This window comes from Herpailurus yagouaroundi, unplaced genomic scaffold (genome assembly GCF_014898765.1).
Source record: "Herpailurus yagouaroundi ecotype Mexico unplaced genomic scaffold, PumYag 159, whole genome shotgun sequence".
NCBI lineage: Eukaryota > Metazoa > Chordata > Mammalia > Carnivora > Felidae > Herpailurus > Herpailurus yagouaroundi.
Genome location: NW_024412400.1, coordinates 51,604,299 through 51,612,816, shown reverse-complemented (window position 1 = coordinate 51,612,816; position 8,518 = coordinate 51,604,299).

Here is an 8,518-nt window from a genome sequence, read left to right as displayed (position 1 = left end):
TGTTCTATTATAGGAGGAAAGCAAGATAAAAATTTCAGCACAAAAATGATATATCAGAAATACATATTTGAAGATTGTGTTTATGCTGATGTAATTAGACTTAGTTTATATGTATGTTTGATAGTCCATTTACTTCCATGCGCTCAGGAAGGCTATATATATGTGTGTATATATATATGTGTATATATATATATGTGTGTATATATATATGTGTGTATATGTGTGTGTATATGTGTGTGTGTATGTGTGTGTGTATGTGTGTGTGTATGTGTGTGTGTATGTGTGTGTATGTGTGTGTATGTGTGTGTGTATGTGTGTGTGTGTGTATGTATATATATATATATATATATATATATATATATATATATATATAGAAGCAGTAGGTTCATGAGAGAAAAAGTCCACTCCTCGTAAAATTCAGACAACTTTCCAAGGCTGTGATGTTTAGCAGCCATGGCCTGGGAATGGAGAGATAGTTGAAGAGAAATCATGGAGGTGGCCAAGATGATCACCCCAACCCTCAGTGGTGACATGAGATTATAGATCACCCACCCACCCATAAATCTCATATATACATGTCCAGGAGAAAGAACCATTGTTTCTTTCTTTCTTTTTTTTTTTTTTTTTTTTTTTTTTTTTTTTTTTTTTTAAGCTGTGGCCCTGATTAAAGCCAAGATTGTCATAGATTTTATATAAGTTTTTCACTGGGATTCAAAACTCAAACTCCACCCTAAGGGTCATGTCCTACCATTCCCCACCCCCGCCATTTTAACATGGCTAGAATGCAGGGCATGTAAAGGTAAGGGAGAAGGAGCAGAGGGAGGAAGAAGAGGAGGAGGAGGAGGGAGAGGAGGGAGATGAGGAAGAGGAAAGAAAGAAAAGGGGGGAAAAGTGGAGTTGGAGAGGAGGAAAGAGGAGGGCCATGCTCATAAGGATAGAAAAGACTTGCTTGGAGGAGTACCATCCGACTTCATAATGTCTAGATCTGGTTGCCAATTTGGAGTGTTCCTTCTAATTTCTCCTCTTTTCCTCTTATTTTCTCTCAGTATTAAAGGGTCAAGAGCACATGGTCAAGACCCTGGTCATTGGGCTCTCATCCAACTTTCAGGCCACCGTGTTCGTTGACCAGGACAGTAACATTTGCATTTGTACCATGCATCCCTCTTTCTGAAGCACCATCACTTTGGTACCATTTTTACTTTGTGGAAACTGAGACCTAAAAGGACTTAATTTTTTTAAACAGGAGAGGGAGAAGTGCTAGTGTGAATGTCAAATCTCCGGCCTTCTGCATAAAGCTTTGTTTTTGTGTTTTTCTTTCCATTCCGTAGTATCTTAGGATAGTTCTGTCTGTATATCCAAAGTAAATTAATTTCAGAGAAAATTAATAGTTTTACTTAATCATAAGTAGAGAAACTGTGGTGCTAGTTTCTATGGCTGCAGTTTGGTGACCCTCATAAAATTAAGAAACTAAGCCAATGCATACACTATATAAATTAAGATATACGCTATATACATATGCATTTCAAAGTTATTGCAAGGTGATGAGATTTGAGGCCGTTTGTTTCTGTACTGTCTAAATCTTCTGTACTGACTATAGATCAGTTTCATAAATGTTTTAAGAGTCTAAAGCAAACACAGGAAATACATAAGCATTTTTTTTAAAAAACCTCTAACCTCTGCCCTCTCTCCTTTATACACATACTAGATGGTATAAGAGAACTATTCAAATAAACCATATCAAGTGAAAGTAAGCAAAAATAATAACTACTCGGTACAATTAAGAGAAGTTGTATTTCTGGGATTAAAAATACATATGCAATTCTTCTGATCATGCATTGGCTATATACATCAACTGGCAGAGTAGTGTTGCCTATTTTAATCTAGAAAAACAGCATGTTGCCATCCTCCCTCCCTCAAGACTCCCAAGGCATGGTAAACCATAAGCATCTCCGCAAATGGAAAACAATTACTTCTGGAGGAGAATCAGCCGGCCTCAGGGCACACATGTTGTGGAACAGCCACCTGAAATTCATCACTGTGCTGCCTCGGGGGATGTTGCAGAGGACTTTGTTAGTATTTTACGACAGCCCCTTTATGAGAAATTCCTCACTGTTCTTAGAGTTAGGAGTGGTTCTTCTCCTTAGTCCGTTTGGGACCTACGTCTCTGTCTTCCATTAAGAAGTTCAGAGCAGACTTTGTAGCCCAACACGAGCAAAGAGAGCCATCATTACAGCACCTGTTGCAGGTATGGACCACTTCCACTTCATCTGCAGCTTTCCTACGCCTCATCTGGGGCTTGGCACCTTCATCATTTGCTTTTTTTTTTTTTTTTTTTTAATCTCTTTGCATTGTGTATATTTTGGGAAACAATCTTAAATCCTTTCCAGGGTAAGAAATGGCATAAATACATAAATGTACACATTCTAACTCTAATATTTGAATTGTGAATAAGTGAAGCATTGATCTTTGGCTGCATCAGTTATGTTTTTCACACCATGTCTACCTACGTACAAAATGGTCAAGTAAGTCAAACATACTACCCTAAATTCTTGTTTTTTATCCTCTTTGCAGTCCATAGCCCTTAATATGTCATAAACAATAAGTAGCAAAGTCATTTATATCCAGACTAACTGCTTCAGGATCTAAATTCAACCATATGATCCCTTTGGCCCTGCCGTACTGATTCACACCTCTTAGTGTGTTAGCAGAATTTGCTAGATTGCCCTCACGAGGAAGTAGAAGTATTTCCTCCCTGAAGGTACTCTCTGAATGTAAAAACATGGATGGTTTGTTTCCAAAGTTGCAGGTAGGGAAAGAGTGGGGGCAAGAGTAGGAGGGAAACAGGGAGAGAGTGTAATTTTGATATAATTCTGTCTAATCATAGAAAGATGTGTAGCTATTGCTAGTTTTTGAAAAAGAAAATCAGATGCAAGTTAGGTAATGGTAAAATTACAAAGCATGTTTACTGTATTAGTGAGTCAGTAAGTGTTGACATGGGGTCTGACCACATAGAGACAGCATTTTCTTGAACTATTCCAAACAAAAGCGAACAACATGCTGTGTGTGTGTGTGTGCGCGCGTGCACACACACACACACATACACAGGCGCGCGCGCGCTCGCAATATGTTAATAGGGCAGGACCAACCAGGGGAAACGAGGACCACAAGACAGTCAAAACTTGCTATAGCGCGAAGCCCTTTATTTGATTATATACGAAATAAGGAAGATCCCCAGCTTGATATGCATGAAGAAAACGTTTTCTAAGAAAAATATGGTTTTGATTTTTTAAGCTCTGATGATTACTTCTACATGGAGCTAACACTCAGATTTATTTCTGAGCAGTCTTCACTTGAAATGAATATGTATTTGAAATGCTGTAGCTCAAAGGGAATATAAAATTGTGATGTTAAACCACCTTCTTGAGATGTGGTTTAGGAAAGATTCCAAGAGAAGCTGCTGATATTGCAGGTAGTGTAGCATTTGTTTCTATTTCCGAAGCCTTGAAAGCTGTCTTTTGTTTTGTTTTGTTTTGTTTTGTTTTGTTTGTTGGTGGAGTCTGCCCCTAACATCAGAGCTCTAGGTAGTTCAAACTGAAACCTCAGACCTTAATAAGACAGTACCCAAACTTCCACAAACCCTGAAAAGGCACAACTAAATTGCATTTCCTAGAATCATAAAAACAGGGTGCAGAGTGAAATTGGAATCCTAGAATTCCCACTCAGACATTCGAAGAAAATGTTAAAATATTCCAGGAAAATGTCTAAAGATATTTTACATAAAAATTTCACAACTTGTTCCACTAAGCACAGAATGAAATGGGTTTAGATTTCCTCTAGCAATTGGAGGCCAGAGGCTATGTAAATAAAGAAGGTGATAGAGTGATTAGATGCAGCGTCACCTGACCTAGCACGGCCTATGTACCTCCACCCGCACTGCGGGTTAGCTAACATTTGCTGCGCTGTGTGCCTTGGGTCTTTCTAGGTCTAAGTAAAAGTCAATCCTCAAGGCCCTCATAGTTGAGAGAAAAAGGACAAGTTAACCAATAATTAATAAAAGAGGCAACAAACAGGATGACTAAGATGCCGCAAATGTTAGCTAACCCACAGAGGGGATGGAGGTACACAGGCGTGTGCTAGGTCAGGTGATGCTGCATCTAATCACTCTACCACCTTCTTTATTTACATAGCCTCTGGCCTCCAATTGCTGGAGGAAATCTAAACCCATTTCATTCTGTGCTTAGTGGAACCAGTTGTGAAGTCAGGTATCCAACTTCAAAATCTAACTCCTATCTGACTTATATTGACTGTGTGACTTTGAAAAGTGACTTAACTTCTGTGCCTCGTGTTTTATACACATGTATGAACATTCAGCTAAATACACACACACACACACACACACACACACACACACACACACACACACATATACACACACCGAAATAAATCAATAGTTCCCTCCTATGGTGATTGTGAGAGTTAAAATATGTTCATCACCGCAAACAATCAGCAGAACTAAAAGACAATTTACTGAATGGGAAAAGATATTTGCAAATGACATCCAATAAAGAGTTAGTATCCAAAATATATAAAGAACTTCTACAATTCAACACCCAAAAACAAATAATCCAATTTTAAAATGGGCAGAAGACATGGACATTTCTTCAGAGAAGACATACAGATGAACATGTCATAGGAAAAGATGTTCAACATCACTCATCGTCAGGAAAATATAAATCAAAACCACAATGCGATACTTCACAGCTGTAAGAATTGCTAAAATCAAAAACAAGAAAAACAAGAAACAACAAGAAACAAGTGTTGCTGAAGATGAGGAGTAGAAGGAATCCTTGTGCACTGCTGGTGGGAATGCAAACTGATGTACCCACTGTGGAAAACAGTTTGGAGATTATTCCAAAAGTTAAATATCAAACTACCATATGATCCAGTGATCTCACTACCAGGTATTTTACTCAAAGAATATGAAAATCCTAATGCTAAGGGATATATGTACCTCTATGTTTATTGCATCATTATTTATAATAACCAAATTATGGGGGCACCTGAGTGGCTCAGTTGGGCGTCCGACTTCAGCTCAGGTCATGATCTCACAGTTCGTGAGTTTGAGCCCTGCATCGGGCTCTGTGCTGACAGCTCGGAGCCTGGAGCCCGCTTCAGATTCTGTGTCTCCCTCTCTCTCTGCCCCTCCCTGCTCATGCTGTCTCTCAATAATAAATAATAAATAAAACATTTAAAAAATTAAATTATAACCAAATTATGGAAGCAGCCCAAGTACCAATCAATAGATGAATAAGAAGTGGTATATGTATGTATAATATATATATGTATATATCAATATATAAATCACTATATAACATTATGTATATTGGGATATTCAGTCATTAAAAAGAATGAGATCTTGCCATTTTCAACAACATGGATGGATCTAGAGAGAATAATGCTACGTGAAATAAATCAGAGAAAGACAAATACCATATAATTTCACTCGTGGGGAATTTAAGAAAGAAACAAAACAAAGGTGGGCAGGGGAGACACAAACCAAACAACAGACTCTTACCTATAGAGGACAAACAGATGGTTATCAGAGGCAAGGTGGTGGGTATACCCGTATACCCACGGGTGAAATAGGTGAAGTGGATTCAGAGTACACTGATCTTGATGAGCACTGAGTAATATATGGAATTGTTGAATCACTACATTGTACACCTGAAACTAATGAAACACTGTGTTAACTACACTGAAATTAAAATAAAAATTTTAATATGTTCATCACTCAGAAAAATGCCTTGCCCTTAGTAACTGCTATATATATATATGTATATATATCTGCTATATATATAGTAACATATGCTATATATGTTTGTTAAATATTTAAGTAATGAAGTTTAGACAAGGTGCATAAGAGAATCATGCATGGCTCTAAGAATGAAAAAGAGGTATCTTCTTCAGGAAGAGGGCATCAGGAATGGCTTCTGAAGATACGAGGCTGGAGCAGGGTCTATGTCAGACTCAGAACAAGTCCAAGTGAACCAGATGTTCGAGACAAGTGGTGTTTCTTTCTTTTTTTTTAATGTTTATTTTTGAGAGAGAGAGAGTGTGAGGGAGGGAGGAGCAGAGAGAGAGGGAGACACAGAATCCAAAGCAGGCTCCAGGCTCTGAACTGTCAGCACAGAGCCTGACCCAGAGCTCCAACTCACAAACTGCAAGCTCATGACCTGAGCCGAAGTTGGACACTTAAACAAAAGAGCCACCCAGGTGCCCCACAAGTGGTGCTTCTTAAGTCTTCCTCCAGTGTATTTGAAACAGCAAAGGAAACCAAAGTAGAAATGGAGCAAGAGTTCTACCCAGTTTACAGAAGAAATTTTCTTATGGTTATAGGCCTAAAATTTAAGAGGATTTTACATCCTATTCCCTAACACATTCATGTTTGTTCCAAACTAGAAATAATAGCTTTTATTTCTTACTAGTAAGACTGATGTTGAGGCAGAGGTGCCGTGCATCTCCTGGGGGTAGACCGGCCCTAATCTGAGAAGCAAGTGGCAGAAAGATGAGATCTAACAGTATGGAATTATTAGAAAGGGTGACACATTCGGAGTCAGTAGTAGAAAGCCAGTTGGAGTATTTGTGGTTATGGAATGAGTGCAGGACCTCCAGGCCAATGCCACAGCAGGCATCCTTCAAAAAGCTCAGGAACTGCCGCGGGGAAGGACAAAGGAGCCTGCTAGTGATAACTAGTGATATCCTGAAAATCCATATTGATAGATGCTCTGGCCCCTGGCTCTTCATATTGAAAGCCCGGCTAAGATTAGAAAGAAAAAAAACCATTCTCGAACTTGGTGCAATCTAAGGTACCAATTGTGACTGAGCAATTTCACTTCAGAGCAGATTGCCCCTAAGATAGGACTCCACAAGGTGGTGTTTCTAAGGTGGTTTTCTAGATGGTCTTTGTACAGACCCAGAAATATGGTTTTATTAATACTCTGAGTATGAAGTGACCTCTCTGACTTTGACTGACATTAAGCAGAGTCACAGAGATATATAAATGTAAAGTGGAATGCTAATTCATCAGCTTACCATGAGAAAAACAAGTTTAATCAAATTGGAATACAAAATAATTACTGAGAAAACTACCAAGCTTTACCAATTTTATTATATTTAATTCTTAAAGCAATCTTATAAGATACTGAAGGAACTGTTAATGCTCATCAATATCTCTGTGTACCTCTATGTTTTCCTGCCTCCCTTGAAGCTCTGCTAGACAGTAGATTGTGAGCAATTTTTGTGGATCATTTCTGAGCAGAGGTGGTTAAGCATATGAGGTACCCTCCCCATGCTCTTTCTTTCCCAAACATGAAGCTGGAAGCAAATGAAATGGTGGGCCAACAGACCAGAAGAAGAGGGAGGTGTTTCGGGGAAGGACAACATCACAATTAGATCAAGACTGTTCATTTTTCGAAATACACATTCTCAAGGACCAAGTCTGGCCCAGACAAGATTCCAGACCCCAAGTGAGCCGAGAGAGAAGAGGCTGTAACAGACTTGCCATTGGCTACGTGGAGAAGTGCCGGGGGTGGAATGGAAAGAAGAACTGTTTCAGAGGGATTAAGAAATGAGGGAGGTTGAAGGAGAAAAGGTTGTATAGCCAAAGGGGAAAAAAAATGGGGGGTGAAGTATTTCCAGGTGATGACAAGGCCCAGGGTATGAGCATACCAAGAGCTGGCAGAAGTGGAGTAGAGGCTTTGGAATAGTCAAAGAATGATGAAGAAAGGGTCTAGATGGTAATTAAAATATCAAAATCTTGAATCTAAGTCAAGGCCTTAGACTTATGAAGTCACAAAGCCATTTTTTAATATATAACATACACGAACATGGACATCTGATACAGTTGGAACCCTGCCTTAGTTTCATTAGTGACTTTCTGCCTCACACCCATGTGTCATCCAGACTGGTTTGTTTTAAATCCTATAGGACATAGGTTTGATGCAAAACTTTAATTCAATATATTTGCCCTTGTTAACAAGAATAAATCATATGGAAACTGAACAATCCTTGGAACAAACTTGATGAATTTTTGTTTTGATTTCGAGATGTGTGATTATGAAAACACAAATTTTGCTATTGTCTTCAACCAAGTATTTCCTTTTTAATTTTACCAAAGAGAATATGGGTGATGTTTCGTAAATATAGTGGAGCCATTCATTCTTTTAAAACAAGCTTCTTAAATAGTCTGGACATTTAGCATATTCTATTTTCCAAATTTGTCACTTCTTTCTTAAATTAAAAGTCTCTCTCCAAATAAAGTCTTTCCCAATATTTTTGAGGTGGAGGTAATGAGGAGGAACAGTGTTACTAACTCAGTAACATATGCTATGCGATATTGTGCCAAAACACACCAGTGAAGACTTCTTGGCTTATGTCCTACAACAAGACAAAAATACCCTTTTTTTTTTTAAATTTATTTATTTATTTTAAGAGAGAGAGACAGAGGATCAGAGGATCC